A 21,653-nucleotide genomic window follows, 5' to 3' on the forward strand; every position below is an offset into this window, starting at 1 on the left:
AGATGACAAAGATGAGAAACGCGATAATACAAACCAGGTTTCAAGATCTAAAAAAGAAAACAATCAAATAAAACATCAGGAGAGTGGCAGGCAGTTTTATAATTCAGTAAGAGGGGAAAACACTTTCAGAATGACCGAATAAAGACCCCCAGAAATTTGTTTCTCTATAAAAGCAATAAGAATGCTGACCAAAATAAATGTCAAAATCAACTTTTTCACAACTCTGGAAATCAAAAATAGGCTTACAACATTATGAGGATGATTTACTCAAGAAAAATGTCTGAGTCTCAGTAAGAACGGTGATCTTTATTTTTTAAAATTTTTTGCCCTATTTCCATCATTCTCTCCCCAGCATCACAGGACCCTTGAAAACCCAGATCCTTGTAGCCATGGTAACTATGGAAAACAGAACTCTGGCACAGTGTGTGGACAAGGGAGCAAACAGGTCTGGAGCTCCCCAAAAAGGCCCTAACCCAGAAAATTATCACTATATGACCTGGCAGTTAGCTAGAAAAGCCCCATTCTCAAGACTTGTCTTAATAGGACCTGACTCAGTGCCCACTCAATGGGAAAAGCCGTATCCCCACAGCATGTGTTGAAACCAATCAGCTGCAATTGCCGAACACTGCAGATGCCTTGGCAGCAATACCAGCTGTGGCAAACAAGAGGCTGGTGAAACAGAGCAGTTCGACAAGAAAAAGAAATAAAAGGCATCCGACTCACAAATGAAGAAGTAAAATGATCTCTGTTTGCAGGTAACATAATCACATACGTAGAAAACCCTACAGACTCAACAACAACAACAAAAACTGTGAGAAATAATAAACAGCTAGACAGAGTGGTGCATGCCTGTAATCCCAGCTACTTGGGAGACTGAGGCAAGAAGATTGCCTGAGCCCAGGAGTTCAAGACCAGCCTGGGCAACATAGTGGGATCCGCATTTCAAAAAAAAAAAAAAGTTCCAGGATACAAAATCAACATTTTGTATCCTGGTGTTTCTAAACACTGGTGTTTCTATACACAACCAACAAACTAGCCAAAAAGGAAATTAAGAGAATAATCCCATTTACAATAGCGACAAAAAGAACAAAATACTTGGCTGGGCACGGTAGCTCACGTCTGTAATCCCAGCACTTTCGGAGGCTGAGGCGGGCAGATCACTTGAGGTCAGGAGTTCAAAACCAGCCTGGCCAACATGGTGAAACCCCGTGTCCACTAAAAATACAAAAATTAGCTGGGCGTGGTGGTATGCACCTGTAATTCCAGCTACTCAGGAGGCTGAGGCAGGAGAATTGCCTGAACTCAGGAGGCAGAGGTTGCGGTGAGCAGAGATAGCACCACCGCACTCCAGTGTGGGCGACAGAGCGAGACTCTGTCTCAAGAAGAAAAAAAAAAAGAATAAAATACTTAGGAATAAACTTAACCAAAGAGGTGAAAGACTTGTACATCAAAAATTATAAAATATCGATGAAGAAAATTAAAGATACAGAAAATAAAAAGACATCTGTGTTCATGGATTGGAAGAATTAATAACGTTAAAATGTCCACTCTACACAAAATGATCTACAGATTCAATGAAATTCCTATCGAAAATTCCAATGGCATCCTTTATAGAAATTTTAAAATATCCTAAAAATTACACAGAACCACAGAACGCTAATAGCTAAAGCAAACTTGAGCAAAAAGAGCAACACTAAAGGCACCACATCTCCTAATTTTAAAACATATTACAAAGTTACATTAATCAAAACAGTATGGTACCAACATAAAAACAGACATATAACCTAATGGAACCGAATAAAAAGCCAAGAAATTAATCTACTCATTTACAGTCATCTGATCTTTGATAAGAATGCCAAGAACACACCACGGGGAAAGGACAGTCATTTCAATAAATGGTGTTGGGAAAACTAAATATCCACATGCTGAAGTGGAAGGACTGCTGCTTGAGCCCAGGAGTTCAAGCTTACGGTGAGCTATGATCATAACACTATACTCCAGCCTGGGTAACAGAGCAAGGCCTTGTCTCAAAAAAAAAAAAAAAAAAAAAGGCAAAGAACCCGAATAGACATTTCGCAAAAAAATAAAAAATAAAAAAAAAATACAATTGGCCAACATATATATGAAAAAATGCTCAACATCACTAACCACTAGAGAAATGCAAATCAAAACCACAATGAGATATCACCTCACACTTTTTAGAATAGCTATTATCAAAAAGACAACAAGTATTGGCAAGAATTTGGAGAAAATGGAACTCTGGTACACTGTTAGTGAGAATGTAAATTGGTACAGTCATTGTGCAAAACAATACGGAAGTTCCTCAAGAAACAAAATATAGAATTACCATATGATCTAACAATCTCATTTCTGGGTATATAACCCAAGGAAATGAAATTAGTATCTCAAAAAGACATCTGCACTCCCATGTTCAAAGCAGCATTATTCATAATATCCAAGGTATGGAAACAGTCAAATGTCCATCAATACATGAATGAATAAAGAAAATATGGTGTATGTATATAGATATACACACACAGTCATGAGCCACATAATTACATTTACCATAGACAATGGGCTGCATAGATGACAGCTGTATTAGTCCATTTTGCATTGCTATAAAGGAATACTTAAGACTGGGTAATTTATAAAGAAAATAAGTTTATTTAGCTCATGGTTCTGCAGGCTGTACAAATAGCACCAATATATGCTTGGCTTCTGGTGAGGCCTCAGGAACCTTTTACTCATGGTGGGAGGCTAAGCAGGAGCAGGCGTGTCACATGGCGAGAGGAAGCAAGAGAGCTGCCAAGCTCTGTTAAACAACCACCTCTTGCATGAACTAACAGAGCAATAACTCACTCATCACCAACAGGAGGGCACCAAGCCATTTATGAGGGATCTACCCCCTCATAAATGAGTGGGACCCAAACCTCCCACTAGGCCCTATCTCCAACATTGGGGATCACATTTCAACATGAGATTTGGAGGGAACAAATATCTAAACTATATTAACAGTGGTCTCATAAGATTATAACACCATATTTTTACTATACCTTTTCAGTGTTTATGTATGTTTAGATAGACAAATACCATTGTGTTATAATCGTCTACAGTATTCAGTACAAACCTGCTGTACAGGTTTGTACCCCAAGAGCAATAAGCTATACCATATATACCATACAGCCTAAGTGTGTAGTAGGCTATATCATCTAAGTTTGTGTACATACATACTTTGATGTTCACACAATGACTAAATTGCCTAATGACACATTTCATAGAAATTATCCCCATCATTAAGTGATGCATGACTGTATATGTATGTACAATGCAATATTATTCAGTCTTTAAAAAGAAGGAAATCCTGCCATTTGTGACAACATGAATGAACCTGGAAGACATTATGCTAAGTGAAATAGTCCAGAAAGACAAGTACTGCATGATCTCACTTATATGTGGAATCGAAAACAGTCCAACTCAGACACACAGAGTAGAATAGTGGTTGCCAGGAATTGGGAAGGTGGGGAAAAGCGGGTCAAACATACAAAGTTTCAGTTATGCAAGATGAATAGGTTCAAGAAATCTAACATACCGCATGGTATCTATAGTTGGCAACACTAATTGTATACTTCAAATTTGCTAAGATGATAGATCTTAAGTGTTCTCACCACAAAAAAAATGATAATTATGTGAGATAACAAATGTTAAGCATTGTGGTGATCATTTCACAATGTATACACATATCAAAACACCAAATTATATACATTGTAAATATACAATTTCTATTTGTCAGTTATACCCCAATAAAGCTAGAAAAAGGCTTATTAGAAAAAAAGGAAATGGATGTAGAAATAAAAATAAACCATTGGATTCATCAGTCAATCCAGTTTTCAATCATCTGAGAATAAAAATGTTTTCCACTTATACAGGAAGGGAAATGGCTGAAGACTTCAACAAAGTTATGATACATCAAATATTTCAAAATGATGCAAGTAATAGATTTTGTCAAGTCCAGTGTAAGAAGAAAGAAAAGAGATGATAGGCTAGAACTTATTAGGGACATATTTGAATCTCAGAATCAGTATTTACAAGGTGTATATGTTCCAGGTTCCTATATACTACATGTGGAATACATAGGCTATGTAATAGGTTCAAATTACTAAAGGAAATCATGTCTAAAGAATTAAAGTACAGTATAAAAATGATGCTTCACCAAAGAATATTATATAAAGAAAAAAGTTTGAAAGGACCAAAAAGAAAATGTGGAGTGGAAAAATACAGTAATTGAAATGAATAATTCACTAGAGGGGTTCAATAGTAGATTTGAACAGGCATAAAAAAGAATCAGTGTACTTGAAGATATATCAACTGAGGTTATGCTGTCTTAGGAAAAGAAAGAAAAATAACAAAGAAAAATTAACAGAGCTTCAGAAACCTGTGAAACACCAGCAAGCAAAGCAACATATGCACACTGGGAGTTCCAGGAAAAGAGGAAAGATATTGAAAGAATATTTTTAAGATTAGTGGCCATTCACTTCTTGAATTTGATGAAAACCATTAATCTACGTATCCAGAAGGCTCAAACAAACTCCAAACAGGACAAACTAAAAAAGATTCACACAAAGGTACATCATAGTCAAAATGTCAAAACACAAAGAGAGAAATGAAAGCAGTATGAAAAAATATTCCAGCATGTACAGGGAACCTGAATAAAATTAACAGTTGATTTCTTATCAAAGGATGCCAAAAGGCAGTAGTATAACAATTCGAAGTGCTGAAAGAAAAGGTCAACCAAGACTTCTATAACTGGAAAAACTATCCTTCAAAAAATGAAGGCAAAATTAAGCCATTCTCAAATAAGCAAAACTTGAGAGAATCTGTCACCACCACATCCTACAAGAAATACTAAAAGGAGTCCTTGAGGCTGAAATAAAAACAACACCAAACATTAACTCAAATCCACACAGAAATAGAGTATTGGTAAAGCTATCTACACAGAGAAGATAAATATATTTGTATTTATAACCCTTTCTTTTTATCTAATTTAAATGACAATTGCATAAAGCAATTATTTAAAAAGGGTAGTCATGGGTTTATAATGTATAAAGATGTAATCTATATTACAATAAGAGCAAAATGAAGTATTGAAGTTTTGTATACTTCTGAATTTAAGTTGATTAATCTGAACTAGGTTGTTTTAAGTTAAGAATTTAATTGTAATCCCTAGAGCAACTACTAAGAAAATAACTCAAAAAATATCATAACAGTATAATCAGGAATTATGGAGTAAAGACCTATGAAAATCTCCTCCTCCAGAAAAATATCAACAAGAGAATTAAAATGGTACACTGGAAAATATATATTTAACACAAGATAAGACAGTAATGGAACTCAGGAACTCTTCTACAAGTAGAAGACATGTAGAAAACAAACAGGAAAGAGACAGACATAAATGCTACTTGATTATCAGTAATTACATTAAATGTAAGTAAATTAAACAATCCAGTCAAATGGCAGAAATTGGCAGAAAATACTTTTTAAGTGATCCAACTATATGCTGTCTACAAGAGATACTGTATAATCAGAGATAGAAGTAGAATAAAAATTTCAAGTCGAAAAATATATATACCATGTGTTATGGGATGGATTGCCCTCCTACAAAAAAACTTCATATATTGAAGTACTAACCCCAAGTAGTTCAAAATGTAACTAAATTTGGAGATACAACCTCTAAGAAGTAGTTAAGTTAAAATGAGGCCATTAGTATAGACCTTAATCTAATCTGACAGGTGTCCTTATAAGAAGAGGAAATTTTGACACACAGATAGACACCAGGGACATACATGCACAGAGGAAAGCCTATATGAGAACACAGCAAGAAGGTGACCACCTGAAGCCAAGGAGAGAAGCCTCAGAAGAAAACAAACTTACCAACACCTTGATCTTATACTTCCAGCCTCCAGAACTGCAAGAAAATAAATTTCTGTTGTGTAAGTCCCCCAGAGTGTGGTACTTTCTATGACAGCCCTAGCAAACCAATACAACATGATAACAGCAACCAAAAAAACAGTTGGAGTGATAATATTAGTATCAGACAAAATAGACTTTAAGACAAAAATTGTACTTAAGACAAAGAAGGATATTCTGTAATGATAAAAGGATCAATTGAAAAGGAAAACATAATGATTATAAACATATATGCACTTAACAACAAGGCAGCAAAATACATTGGCAAAAACTGACAAAGCTAAAGGGAGAAATGGACAACAATAGTCGGAGACATCAATACCCCACTTTTCCTAATGGATAAAACAACTAAAGATCAACAAGGACAGTTATAACACCAAAAGCACAAGGAACTATTTTTAAAAAGGTAAGTTGGATTTCATTAAATTTATAAACTTTTCTGCTTCAAAAGACACTATCAATAAAGTGAAAAGACAATCTACAAAACAGAAGAAAATATTTGCAAGGCATCTATCTCTTAAGGGTCTAGTATCCATAATACAAATAAGTGTTAAAACTCCATAATAAGGCCGGGCGCGGTGGCTCAAGCCTGTAATCCTAGCACTTTGGGAGGCCGAGGTGGGTGGATCACGAGGTCAGGAGTTCGAGACCATCCTGGCCAACATAGTGAAACCCTGTCTCTACTAAATATACAAAAAAATTAGCAGGGTGTGGTGGCAGGTGCTTGTAGTCCCAGCTACTCAGGAGGCTGAGGCAGGAGAATGGCGTGAACCTGGGAGGCGGAGTTTGCATTGAGCCGAGATGGTGCCACTACACTCCAGCCTGGGGGACAGAGCCAGACTCTGTCTCAAAAAAAAAAAAAAAAAACTCAACAATAAAAAGACAACTCTATTTTTTAAATTAGCAAAGCATTTGAATAGACAATTCCTCAAAGAAGATAAATAGTTAAATAACCAATAAGCACATGAAAAAATGTTCAACATCATTAGTCATTATGGAAATGCAAACCAAAACCTTAATGAAATACAACTTCACACCTGCTACAATGGCAAAAAAAAAAAAAAAAATGTGGGAAAGAAGTGGAGAAACTGGAGCTCTCATATATCATTGATTAGAATATAAAATGTTGCACCTACTTTCTGTTAATCAGGTCCTCAAAACACAGATTTACCATATGGCCCACAAGTTTACTCCTAGGTATAAAAAAAGAACTAAAAACATACATCCACACCAAAACTTTTACATAAATGTTCATAGCAGCATTATTTGTTAATAGCTGAAATATGAGACCATCCTCATTGTCCATCAACTGATGGATGAACAAAATGAACAAAACTCATACAGTGAAATATTTAGTCATTTAAAGGAGTGAAGTACTGACACATGCTACAACATGCATAAACCTTAAAAATATTATGCTAAGTGAAAGATGCCAGTCACAAAAGACTTCATATTGTATGATTTCATTCATAGAAAATGTCCAGAATAGGCAAATCTAGAGTAGTGGTTGATAAGAGTTTGGGAGCAGGAAAAATGGGAAGTAACTACTAATGGGTATGTAGTTTCTATTTAGAGGTGATGAAAAGGTTCAGGAATTAGATAGTGGTGATGGTTGCATACTGTTGTGAATGTACTAAAAAGTACTGAATTGACCAGGCACGATGGCTAACACCTGTAATTCCAGCACTTTGGGAGGCCAAGATGGGAGAATCACTTGAGGTCAGGAGTTCAAGACCAGCCTGGCCAACATGGCAAAACCCCAACTCTACTAAAAATACAAAAATAGCTGGGCATGGTGGCATGTGCCTGTAGTCCCAGCTACTCAGGAGGCTGAGGCATGAGAATCACTTGAACCTGGGAGGCAGACGTTGCAGTGAGCCGAGATCACCCCACTGAACTCCAGCCTGGGCGATGGAGTGAGACTCTATCTCAAAAAAATAAAAAATAAAAGATAAAAATAATAAGTACTGAATTATACACCTTAACATTGTGAATTTTATGGTATGTGAATTATATCTCAATAAAGCTGTTTTTTTAAATTTAGTTAGGAAAATGAACACCTACAGAAAGACTTCCAAGATAGAAAATAAACTTTATTTTGTCTTATAATCAGTTCAGGTCAAGAAACATTCATTGATTTGGACTATGACAGATGCTAGGGATGTAAAGATAAATAAACCATGGCCGGGCGCGGTGGCTCATGCCTGTAATCCCAGCACTTTGTGAGGACAAGGCAGGTGGATCACGAGGTCAGGAGATCGAGACCATCCTGGCTAACACAGTGAAACCCTGTCTCTACTAAAAATACAAAAAATTAGCCGGGAGTGGTGGTGGGAGCCTGTAGTCCCAGCTACTGGGGAGGCTGAGGCAGGAGAATGGCATGAACCCAGGAGGCGGAGCTTGCAGTGAGCTGAGATTGTGCCACTGCACTCCAGCCTGGGTGATATGGTGAGACTCCACCTGGAAAAATACTACTACTACTACTACTAATAATAATAATAATAATAATAAGTTATCCTTACCCTGAAGAAATTTAATCTTAACAAATACAATAAGTAGCAAATCATTAGGAAGAATTTTGGTTTCTTCACCTGGTTTTCACTCTCAATATATGTAATTTTACCACAACAAACTTCAATTGAAAACCCAGCAAAATTCAATTTCAGTAGCCACCAAATTCAATAACCAGATGCTGAAGATAAACTAACTCAAATTCTAGCTACAGTTACACTTCTCTTCTAGCACAAGAAGGTCCCAGCTATGGTCCAGCATCCTTGCCCTGACTGCCTTGTTGCAGTGTGTGATCCTAGCTTGAGGATGCCAAGTACTTTCTGTTTCTGTATTTCCTTGCCCTTGCCTCAACACCTGCTTACTGTTTTTACAAAACCTCGATTTTATTCCTTTAGGCACCAAACCCTTTCTTCAAACACCACTGAGGTTCTTCAGATTATCACAGATTTTAAATCAGGCCATCAAAGCATATACAGCTCCCTTCTTTTACATCTTTTTATTTCATTTTCTTGGTAGAGATCCATAACGCATGTGTCTGGTGCCCTGCACTGAAGAAGCCAGGTATCAAAACCACCTCATACATTCAGTTGATCCAGAACAGGTACTGCGAACCAGACACAGACACCATGACAGCACATGAATTTCGTTTGGCATGAGCTGTTCTGAAAACAGTATACTTACCAACAAATTACACCCAAGAGATGTTTTACATACAAATTTACATGTAATTAAGTTTAGCTTCACTTGAAAAATCTGAAGATTTGGCCATGCTGGGCCCAAATTCCCATGTGGCAACAATAAGGTGAGCCAAGTGGGGACACTGCCTTTCCTTTTGATGAAGTGTGTCTCTCCATGATCCTCACCACTCCACAAGGCTACCATGCACAACACATCCAGCTGGTTTCATTTGTGACCTGTTGGCTCTGGAGGTATTGGAGTTTGAGACAAGTCCATGTCCAGGGAGTTAGAAGTTGTGTCCAATCATAAAGCGATCTCTTGGTTTAGGGTCGTATTGCCATGCTCCTCTACTTATGACAACCTCTCCTAGTTTCTCATGCCAACAACTGCTTCTTCTTCCTGTAATCACCAATCCTAAATATCACCTACATACCTGAACTACCCCAGGGAACTCCGGCAGAGGCATCTTCTGGCCTGCCAAGCTCCTATATGAAGTAGCAAAATTCCAGACCACGTGGCAGAAGGCACTGAGGATCTCATCCATAGACTGATGAAATCTTCATTTCCACACTTACTTCTCTTTGAAGATAAATACTCCTAAATTTCTGAGTTCTGATGATTTAAAATGATGTTTCTCAAACTTTACTGTTCATCCAACATATGTGAGGATCTTTTAAAAATGCAGATTCAAATTCAATAAGTCTGGTGTGGAGCCTGAGATTCTGCATTTCCAACAAGCTCCCTGCTGATCCTGATGCTGCCTGGACTGTGGAAAACACTTTGAATAGCAAGGAGTTAGAAGACTTATGAAGGAAGAAAGTTCTGAGATAAGAGTTATCTGAATGAATTAGGCCTCCAAGACTTGACTTTCTGACATTTTAAAAGTCCAAAATGTTAATCTTTTAGTATCCCGTGTCAATTAATATCTGATCTATATAAATAACAACCCTTCATAATGGTCCATGAAGAAGAAATAGATGGTTCCTTTAGCCATTAGGCATCGGTTATTGAATATTCACTATGTGATCAATACTGGGCATTACACAGGGGCATCTGCCAAGTTTCCATATATTTAGAGTGCTTAAAATCTAGTTGGCAAGAAGACTAATGGAAAACAATAACTAGTGTACCACCTAAAACAGCAGATGATTAAGATTTTAATTGCTACAAACGAGTGATTCCCAAGAGGGTAGCATATCAGCATCTGGGTGGAAGGCTAAACACACTGTCTCCCAACTCCTCCTATAAGATACTTACTCTACCCTTATTCTTACTGTCAATCACTGACAAGGGAAACTACACTGAATTCCAGGAATGGCATATTCTTCAGAAGGATGAGGTGGGAAAAATGACAAAAACCACTGTTTTTAAATTGCATACAGAAGGGCAATGGAGACCTGGCGCCTGAAAGAGTAAGTAGAAGTGGTGGGCATTCCAGGTGGGAGTTGCTTCCTGTGGTAAAAGTACTGAGGTGGAGATGAGTCTAGGGTATTTATGGGACAGGAAGAAGACCTGTCTAATTAAAGTAAACTAGAGTGTCCCACTCACCATCACCCTATTCTTAGTGGAGGAAGCATGGAAACTATCTCCTAAAAACCTGATGACCACCTATTAAAAACACTGAAGAGATATTTCTTTACAGAACGGCTGAACTAGTTTACCTCTCAGATCCTTTCCAATTTTTCCTCAAGTGCAGAACAAAATTCTGATTCTCCTCTAACCCATAATTCTAAATTGAATCACTTGTCTTGCCTGCTGTTGACCATGGCAGACAAGTGAAGAGAATGTGGATGTGTAAAACTCCCTATAAATTAAAAAAAAAAACCTAAATCACCACTTTAGGTTAAGCATTCCATTGTTCCTCAGCATCCCCAGTTCTCTAAGACTGTTCTCATAGGGCTATTTTCAACTCTGTCATCAATCATCTTTGTGACTCCTCCCTGAACCCTTTCCAAATTATCCCCATCCCTCTTATATAGGCAAGTGATGAATTACACTTCAAGTTTTCCCTGAGCACTCCATCTAAAGGAAGTCTCAGTTACACAACATTCTCTGCCAAAGCCCACCTCAACAAAGCACTTAATGTACTTCCAACTAGGTTTTTTCATTTGTTGCTTATGAAATATTTAAAATATACATTTAGAAGTTCATATTGTTAAGAAGTTAATATAATAGTAGCCCATATACCAAATATTACTTCCTTAATTCACGGTCAATGTGGACATCTAACTCTCTAATAAAAAAAATTCATAGTCTAAGATTATGGCATATGGCTTTACTTGTTAATAATTTTCCCTTCCTTGTTTGTCTTTGCCATGATTCACTGTGGCCTAAGTATATTACTGAGGTATACCATACATACCAACACCCAGATTTAACAAACATTAATATTTTTGCCATATTTGTTTTGCAATTATATACTTATTTATTCATATCTGTACGGCCTGTTTTCCATTATATTCTGTCTCATCTGGACAGAGCCATGTCTGATTATTAACCTCTTTTATACCCATTACTTAGCATAGAGCCTGGCATATAAGGTTCAATGAATAATGCATGAATGACTTTTGTCCTAGTATTAAATAAGGGCCATCACAACAGACGACTTATTAAACAAAAGACAACGATTCCATCTTTATTAAAAGTCCAAAGAGGGGAAAAAGGAAATGAGTCTTTATTGAAGAATGGGGGTTTACATTTAAATGCATGCTATAGCTGGATATCAGACATTAGGATGAGTTAGTTGAGCAAGGTACAGAACTTCCCTTCCCTAGGGGCTCCTTTCCCTTGTTCCCTGTATAGCACATATATCTGCCTAGATAACAGTGATACAGAAGATGAGCTCTTCTAGCTCATGTAGCTTAGAGATGCCAACTCAATGGCTTAAAGAAGGAAAGAACAAAGGAGGAGAAGGAGAAAGAGAAGAAGAGAGGAAAAAATGGAGAGAGGAAGGGGTGGGGGCCTATATGGAGGGTATCCAAGACCACTATAAGACCATAAGAAATCATTCATTTTTTCTAGATTATGCCAACGGCAATATAGATTATGTCCTGAAAACCTTTGAGTATGAAGTCCATTTGGATGAAATGAAGTGAAGCCTTAGACAAAAACATAAGAAAGGTCATATCCAACTGTCAGAGAAATCCAACAGTTTTCTCTACCTCCTTCAGCCTGTACTCCCTGCCACCCAATATCTTAATGCAAAATCCTAAAAGTCTGGGTCCCTCCCACCATGGTTCTCTACATGCTCTCAAATACCAAATATATACTTGTGTCTACTCCCCATCAAAACTTACTGGGTCTAAGTTCTATTACTTTGAGCTCTTATTCTTCTAGAAGGTCACTGAGAGATACTATGCTTATTATATAAATGGCTGTCTATTATTGAAAATATCACTTCCTTAATTTACAGTCAGTGTGAACTTCCAACTCTCTAATAAAAAATTTCATAGTCTAAGATTGTGACATATTGTTTTATTTGTTAATAATTCTCCCTTCCCTTTCTGTCCTTGCCATGGTTCACCACAGGCTAAGCATATGACTTAGATATACCACTTGATATAACACAAATCATTTCTAATCACTGTCATAAGGAAATGTTTTTCTCGCTCCACAGATATCTTACTCCACAGATAAAATATTACACAAGCACCTTTCCACTATGCAGCTAGCATATGTCAGCTTGGGGAAGCAGTCTTACACTCACTGCCCATCACTTTGCACAGCAAACTCATAGATGCAGGGGCCACAGTTTGGTTGAATCCATAGTTTCCACTGTTTCTTTTTGTATTTCCTCAAGATCAGAGGGTACTACATCTTCTCCATGAAGTGGGTAGCATGTGGATTGGCTTATTTCTAAGTACAACTTATTTTCTTCATGAAGCCATCACCTTATCTGTACCTGAGCCCAGTACCCTGTCAGTTCTGTCCCCTGAGCAACTTTTCCACTCTCAAGAATAATGGTTAACCAAAAAAAAAAAAAAAACCTCTTCCTATAGCACAAGTTTTCAGTGATAAATGAACAAAAGCATCACCGAGCACTCATTTCTGAACAAATGCCAAAAGCTGATTCATTCTCTGCATGACATCGGTGGTTTCATCCAACCATAAAGTGAAATATCTGCTAGCGTGCACTTGATAGTAATCGCTCTTCCACACTCCACTCCACTGATACTATGCCACAGCCAACCATGTCATTTGACAAAGGAGTTTTGTCAATAACTTCTGGTTTCTCTCTAAGGATAATGTTTGTCTTTAACTTTCCAGCTGATTTTCCAAGTGTCTCTTCAATAATATGACTCATACTTATTTTGCTACAAGGATCCTTTAATGATGTTAATAGAATTATAATCTCTTACCTGCCTTTCGCCATATAATACATTAATTTTATAAAGGAAAGCATTATTGTGTGCTTGTCCTAGAAAACTTCAATAGTATAACAGAGAAGCCACTGTGCTTTGTTCGAAAATGACACAAAAACATCCATGGCTTCATGCCACTATTGGACAAAGTTTCATAACAGGCAACGATTACAGATTCATTTGGTCCTAATGGGGATAGCAAGTCCAATAAAATACAGTTTTGAGATAGTCATTGTCATATTTCCATTTGCACTTTTCAATTTCAGCTACTGTTCTGAAATTGTCACTCTCAGAGATTCCCTTGTCTCTATACATACATATTCCCATTTTATATGCAGTGGGATTCAGTTCTCTAAGTATGTTTATGGTATTCTGAAATGTAGCATTTACAGTACTATTTTCGTCACTATTTTTACACTTCAATGAACTACTTTTGAACCACTTACCTAATTTTGTGAAATGGGAATACAATTCAAGAACGGCAAAAACAAAAAGTATTCTTTTAACAAATAAAAAATAAGTAAATGATATAAAAATTATATTAACAAACACGAAGTGGACCATTAACAAAATGTAAGCTATACGCACTCACCAGTGCAGTCTTTGCAGCACAAACACAATCTTAAATATTATAATAAGTTTTTTTTTTTTGGGATGTCTGCTGAAATCATAATTAAATAGCCTGTCTCAAGGCCCTACATGCTTTGCAACACCCACACCACCCTTCTGGTCTCATTTCTGACTCCCCCCTTGTCACTCCACCCCATCATGCTGATCTTGCAAATCTTTGAACATATCCAAACACATTCTTTTATCAGGGCCTTTGCACTGGCCATCCTGCAACTCTATCCCTCAGGTATTTCTATTAAGCAACTTCTCTTACCTTCTGTTAACTCTTTGCTTAAGGTCTCTTTCTCCATGAAGCCTACACAACCACACTTACCCTGTCCTACTTTCTCTTTCTTCCAAAGCACTCATCTCCTTCTAGCATCATATATAATTTAGTTACTTGGTTTATTATCTGTCTCCCACCTCCCACCTGCCTGCCCCCAAAAGAATGAAAACTCCACAAGGTCAGGGATCTTTGTTTTATTCATCAACATATTCCCAGCACCTAAATCAGAGACTAACCCACAGATGGAGCTCAATACATATTAGTTGAATGAACAAATAAATGAATGGATGAATGAATTGAATTTTTTCATTGCTTTTCCCTTCTAACCACCAAACTGCCTATGGATCTTACTTTGAGAATTAAAAAGAAAATGATAAGCCATCAAAGGTTTTTAAGCAAAAGAATTATATCAATAGAATGGTATTAAAATAGACAAGGTCGGGAGATGATTTAAAGTTTGGAGAGGCTAGATCCAGAGAGTTTAGTTAAAAAGTCAACCAATGAAAGAGATAAGGAAGGGCATAAATTTCCAATTACTAGGACTTCTTAAGTGGTTTATTTCAAACCTACAATGCACATATCCATAGATACATTATCAATGTTTATCTATACATACATCATTGCATACACATACATACACATATATGTTGAACAAGCCTAGAAGCTAATGACATTTCTCCATCATATGGATATAATACATATACAAGCTTATGACTTGAGTCATAGTTAGAATAGCCATAAATCCTAGTGTTCCTGGCACAGTCTCAGTTTATACTCGTTGATCTAATGCCCCTTCCAGTTAGTACCATATTTTACTCTCAAAAGTGTCCTTGTCTGGATTTTTTTAAATTACATAGTCATCCTACTTATAAAGAAGATACATAGGCCAGTCACGGTGGCTCACGCCTGTAATCCCAACACTTTGGGAGGCCGAGGAGGGTGGATCATTTGAGGTCAGGAGTTCAAGACCAGCCTGGCCAACATGGTAAAATCCTGTCTCTGCTAAAAACACAAAAACTTGCTGATGGTAGTGGTGCGTGCCTGTAATCCCAGCTACTTGGGAGGCAGAGGCACGAGAATCACTTAAACCCAGGAGGCAGAGGATGCGGTGAGCCAAGATCGCACCACTGCACTCCAGTCTGGGCAACGGAGTGAGACCCTGTCTCAAAAACAAACAAACAAACAAAAAAAAACAACAACAACAAAAAAAAAACCCATAAATTTCTTCTTATTTAGACATGCTGACCAAGCTTTTGAGGACTTCAGTGGAGTGAGCTTGGGAAAGGTGACAGCCATAATTAATTGTAACATCCACTGGCCAACATAGTAAGTGAGCTGTGTTACAAACACACAATTCTTTGGTAAAGGAGCATAGCAACTACTGCAGAAGCAAATGCCACAAGCTTCATATATCTAACTTGGGTAAAGAACCCAAACCCTTGCCAGGTCACCTGCACAATCTCAAACCCCCAAGAGAATTTTCATGTGGTGAACAGACACAACAGTTCTCCCTCTCTGCGACCCCTCTGTATGAAAAGACCCAAACCAAACACTGGAGATACAAGAGAGTACAGAAAACAAAAGCCCTCCTATTATCCTCATGGCCAGGGAGCTCGAAAACTAAGAGAATGTGGAATCAAGTCTTCACAACAACACTTGTGTTCTGGAATCTCAGTAAATATCCAAGATCTGGACCAGACACTAGATCTTGAGTCTAGTGTCTCTAAGAGCCATGGTAACCATCAGGTCTGCAAACAGGTTTTGTAGAAACTGCTCTCCCAAATCACGGGATTTGTCCCAATTAGTGTCAGCTCTAGATATACAGACAGGTGCTAATTCATATTGTGCTTGAAGACAATAATAATATGTGCTTACAGCCATGGCAGACGCTTAGTAGCTTAAGAATAAAACTATTTTATTCACTATGTGTGTAAATAGATGACAAGCAATTATCTCATTCTCCTATCTTCCTTCCTCCTATTTCAGTTTTTCTTGTATATTTTTCAGGTTTAAATTTTTCTGATTTTCTATCTTTGCATTTAATAAATAAAAGACTGAAATAAGGCAAGACTCAAAATCTGGTGTCGGAAGAGGGGTGATGAAAAAAAATTCAGGATTCCTTAATATCTAGGGTGACCAGATAATTATCACCCAAACCAGGGCATTTTTACATGTGAAAGGGGGTGCTTTTGATAAGATAAACCAACAGGAATAAACTGGCACTGTCACAAGCAAAGCAGGGCATCTGGTCACTTTTCTAATCTCTCATTCATATCCTGATACAAAAGGCATCCTGTGTGTAATGAAGCAACCTCTGCCTCTGTTAAATCAATCAAACTTCAAACATAGTCCTCCCTCTTTCAGGCCAGGCCTGGCTTTTGATAACAGAGCTAGAAAGGTTTTCACCCAATGCTGCCATTCCCTGTCCAACACACCAAGCAAAACTGGTTCCAGTCTTTCCCAAGAAAGCAGTCAGCAGTGCACAAGAATGTGGATCCAGGCCAGGCCTACAGCAAGCCCCAGGCGAGAAGCCTTTGGTTTCTCTTAAAGGAACACTTCACAACAGAGAAAGCCACCTGGTTAGAGGTTACACAGATACCAACCATATAGACTTAACAAGCATTTTGAATGCAAGGTCATTTCATTGATGTGTAGGCACATATTAAAACTGGAAAGATCCCAAAAGCCACCTCTCCTGCAAAACACGTTCATCTAGGAGAAAATGCCAAAGCATCTGTCCTCAACTATAGGTAACAACCTTGGTTTCTTTGCCTTTGGCTGAAATCAGTGTTGCAAAAGCCTTTTAAAAGAGTAAGAAAATATAGGTTTTTCTCCCAAGATCACATTGCCCAAGTGAAACAGAACCAACGCTTACTTTTATTTTTTGTCTCCTGTTCAGAGGGGTCAAACATTGCTCATATTCTTCATTAAATTTAGTCCTGTGGCTGGCAAATGTTAATTTACTGGAATATTTTCCTTCGCATTCATAAAGAGGGAAAACTAGCTTTGTGATCTGGTTGCAATCTACAGCACGTAGATAATCCACAACAGTGGTAGGTGCAGAAAAGCTCCAGCTGGTTTATCTCAAATGTTCAGAATGATTTTGATTTCTTTACCGACACCACAGTCATTCATAAAGATTCATTGCCAAATGTTGACCAATACCGTGATAGAGGCGATGGTGAAGCGAATGTCTCAGGCTGGAAAATCATCATGGAAGTACAGTACTGCCCAAACCTCAGAGTCTGCGGCCAATTGCTGGGGATTAGGAAACCACCTGTCACGGAGATGGTGAAGGAAACTAGATTCAAACTAATGCAAACTAAAGTCTTTCCAGCCAGAAGACGGTTTGAGTCCAAGGGGCCATTTATATACAAGAGCTAAGAAAGGTGCAACTAATTTTCCCCCAGAAGCAGCACGATTATTTTTAAGTTCAAAGACATTTTTGTTAATAAACTGCTTCACACAACCACATCGAAGCCAAAATGTGCCAATGAAATAATCGAAACAAATAGCTCAATTGGGACTTTTTGAATGTTCAACAAAAAGAAAAATTAAAGCTGGTTAGACTGCTGGATAGTAATGTTACGGTGTCTCCTTTAAGAGTTCAAAATGTCTTTGCCACCCTCCACCCCACCCTACCCCACCTCTAATAGTGAAGTGGATAATTTCTGAAGAATACAATGACCCTTTATGCCTGGCTTCTCTAGTCTGCTAGGGATGCCATCTGTCTCCCACGCTATATAAACAATCCCCGCAGGAATCTTCTGATGACCAAACAGATCAGCAAACTCCAGATTTTCACACCATTAATAATATCCCCATCCAGATTAGGCCCTTTTATTTTAATAACTCCAAAGATAAAGTCAATAACTGATCTTTCTTTCTTTGTAGATAATGTGTATGTCATTTTAAAGATAACCTCTTGGAACATACAGCCATCTGTTGGGAAGAGAAAGAAAAAAAGCTCTCTCTAGGCAACAGAAGAAATGAACCCTTGAGGGAATAGGAGAAACAGTAAAAAGAAAATCATATTTATAAGACAAATACATGGAGAGCTCTATTAATTACACTAAAATATTCTTCTTCTAAATGACAAACTATAGAACACTACTCCAGAAAAGACAAGTATCACACTTTCACAAAGGTATATATATACGAAAACAGAGTTTGCGTGAGTCTAGGGCAGTGAAACCAGAAATCATATCCAAAAAGCTAAAGGCCCCCGAAGTTTGCATGCTGTCCACCTCTATCTGTAATGATCACAATGTTTTCCTTCCTGAAGTTTAATATCGATTGAACCCTTGTAACTATAATTGTGAGCTCTCTGTACTGACTCCAAAGACTTCTAACTCTAAAAGAAATAAATGTGCCTGTAAAGATGTTCTCTAAACTAATAATAATAAACGACGAAAAGCACCCGAGCGCTGCTAATAGAGAAGACAAGACATGAGAGAGTCAGACCTCTGCAGTCGCGCGTCCTCGGAAACGTCTACGTCTAAATCTGCAGCCCCAGTTTGCTCCAGGCCCCAAGCTCCAGCAGAGGATGTTCACGGCACATTCCCAACCAAAAAGGAAATGAAGCGTCCTCTCCCTCAATTGATGCTCAAATAGACCCCAAAGTCCCAGTTTCCCGGGAGAACCAAACCATCCAACACATCCTGGTGCCTCTCGCCCGCGTTTCTGGGCAGCGGAAACCGAAATGTCAAATGAATGACCGCGCCGGGGCGCAAGGGAGGAAAAACAAAGCCACCTCCCGCCGTCCGCTACCTGCGGCGAGGGCCGCGCGCTCACCTGGGCTCTGCGCCCGTCGCCACGGGCTGCGGGTGGGGACCCGGCCGCGGGGCGGAAGGGCGCCCCCTCAGTCGCCCGGACCCGCGGCCCCGGCGCCCTGCGGCCGGTCCGTGCGCGCCGCGGAGAAAACAGGCGGCCGGGGGCGCCGCCGCGCGTTGCATGCAGCTCCCAGCTGCTGCGGCCGCTGCCACGGAGCCGAGAGTCTCTGCGCTGCAGTCCCCGACCCCGAGACCGCGAGAAGCGCCGGGAGAGACGCGGCGCAGGGGCAGAGCGCGCCCGGCGCGCCCCTCAGTGGCTCTTCCCGCCGCCCTCCGCAGCAGGCTGGGTCTCGGCTCTCCTTTGTGCTGGCATCTTCCTAGCTCCCAGAGACACCCAGAGCTCCCGAGGCGGCTCCGCGCCGTCGCCCACCCCCGGGTTACGCCACGGCCCCCGCGCGACCCGCCGATTGTGTCGAGTCAGCAGCGGCGGCGGGTACGCGCGAAACCATGGCTCCCGCCCGCGCTCGGGAGGGCGCCGGGGGTCCTACGCCTCCGGGAGGTTGATGGCCGAGCGCGGCGCGGCCCCGAGCGGCCCCGCAGCACCCGGCTCCACGCCGCTCGCTCTCCAGGCGCCGACCCGCCCGCGTCGCCACCCTCTCGCCGCTCCCCGCCGCCACCTTCCTCCCGCCCGGGTGCCGGGCGTCCGCTCCAGCCGCGGCGCCCCGGTCCGCGGAGAACGAAGGGTCCGTCCCCCTCACCTCCAGCCGCGCCGGCGCCCCTCCCGCTAGACGCTTCGGCGGCATCTGCCCGCACCGCCCTGCGGGACGCCGGTCTGGGAGCTGCCAGCACGTCGGGGACCGGTGGAAGGGAGGCGGGGGGCAGAGGACAGGAAGGACAGCCAGACCTTGGCCAGCGGGACCTCCCTGAGGAAGGTGCGGAAGAACGGGGCGGGTGCGGCTGGGCGGAGGACGAGTCCCCAGGCTGCGGCGGAGCCGGAGTTGCTCTCCTTCTGCGAAGTCGAAGGACAGGAGGATTCCTAGAGGCGTCGCGGAGGATGGAGGAGACCCTCTGAGGTCATGCAGACAACGCTGTTCCGCAACCCCACCAGAAAGCTGAATAGGGGAGTGTCATGCCTCGGTTTCCCCAACTGCAAGGGCAAGACGGTAATACTCATGTCGCACACACAGGGTGTGGTCACGATGAAAAAATGGATTATTGAAAGCGTTCCTGGATACTTTGCCTAAAGAGGGCACTAAAATTTGAAATTACTGTATTAATACTTTCGACTTTCTGTTTACTTCTTTAGCATCTTCATCAACCAGTCCCACGTAGGAGAAAAAGTAAAAATGCTAAAGTGTAAATATATTGTGTCCCTCCCCACCCACCCTTGCATCTATCCAGATGCAGGGAAGATTTATTCAATTTTACAATTTAACTATATCCATATGGAGTAAGTCCCCAAATCATGGATTTCCATTCCTTTGGGACTTTTGAGTATGTGTGCTCAATATTATCCATCTCTCCGTCTTTTCTGGTAACAGCAGTTCATTATTCCTATGGGAACTGCCCTTCCCCCTCACCCACAATGAGTCTTTGTGGCTCCAGGGTACTGACACTTCCCACCCTCAACCCCCAGAACTAGCCAGTCATCTTCCGGACCGCAGTGATCGGGTTCTGGGTTGGGCATGTTGATCCAGGAACTCGGCCTGAGCTTTGGATGTATTACTGCAGAAAAATAAGCTCTTTAAACTGGGATAACTAAATTGGAAGGATATAAGCCTACGGTAACGAGGACCAACAGTGCATGCCAACTTTGAGGGAAGAAAAGCTGAGGGTGAGAGGGTGATGTCCCACGCTCTCAGGAACCTCAGGAGTTAGATGTGTCTGCAGTGAACTCTACCCTTGAAGCCAATAAATCCTCTCTCTTTTATTTCAAGTCAGGGTCAACTGTGTTTTGTCACATGTCGCAAAGGAGCCCTGACTCCTTAGTCCCCTGGATCTATCAGCCCAGGCATCAGTATTAGGCTCCTCCACAGAATCAATGAGCCCCACCCCACAAAAGGCCTAATTCCAGTTCTTGCTGGAAGAACAGGGATCCTAGAGGTTTGTTCCCACATGATGTTCTCCTTCACAACGTACTCAAATCCAGCAATCCCACACCTGCAATCCTTAGCTTCTTGTGTTGATTAACCACTATGTTACATTCTAGTCAAAATGGGCCAGGTGCAGTGGCTCACACCTGTAATCATGCCTGAGGCAGAAGGATCTCTTGAAGCCAGGAGTTAAGACCAATCTGGGCAACATAGTGAGACCCCACTAACAGGAACAGAAAGCCAAACACTGCATTTTCTCACTCATAAGTGGGAGTTGAACAATGAGAACACATGGAGGAGAACATCACATCAGGGAGGAGGGGCCTATCGGGGATTGGAGGGTTAGGGGAGGGATCGCATTAGGAGAAATACCTAATGT

At 40.3% G+C, this 21,653-nt stretch overlaps 1 protein-coding gene across 2 annotated transcripts in view; it reads right to left on the bottom strand.

Annotated features, from left to right (window-relative positions):
- HECW2 (HECT, C2 and WW domain containing E3 ubiquitin protein ligase 2) overlaps positions 1 to 19,021 on the bottom strand; it is a 402,132-nt gene extending 383,111 nt beyond the window's left edge. The window contains exon 1 of one of the 2 annotated variants that reach the window (XM_030804281.1): positions 18,874 to 19,021. The gene's annotated coding sequence lies outside the window, so the exon portion shown is untranslated. The remainder of the gene's footprint in view (positions 1 to 18,873) is intronic. The other variant, XM_030804280.1, reaches the window with a different exon arrangement.
- Positions 19,022 to 21,653: the final 2,632 nt, after the last annotated feature.

Source organism: Nomascus leucogenys, chromosome 22a (assembly GCF_006542625.1).
Source record: "Nomascus leucogenys isolate Asia chromosome 22a, Asia_NLE_v1, whole genome shotgun sequence".
NCBI lineage: Eukaryota > Metazoa > Chordata > Mammalia > Primates > Hylobatidae > Nomascus > Nomascus leucogenys.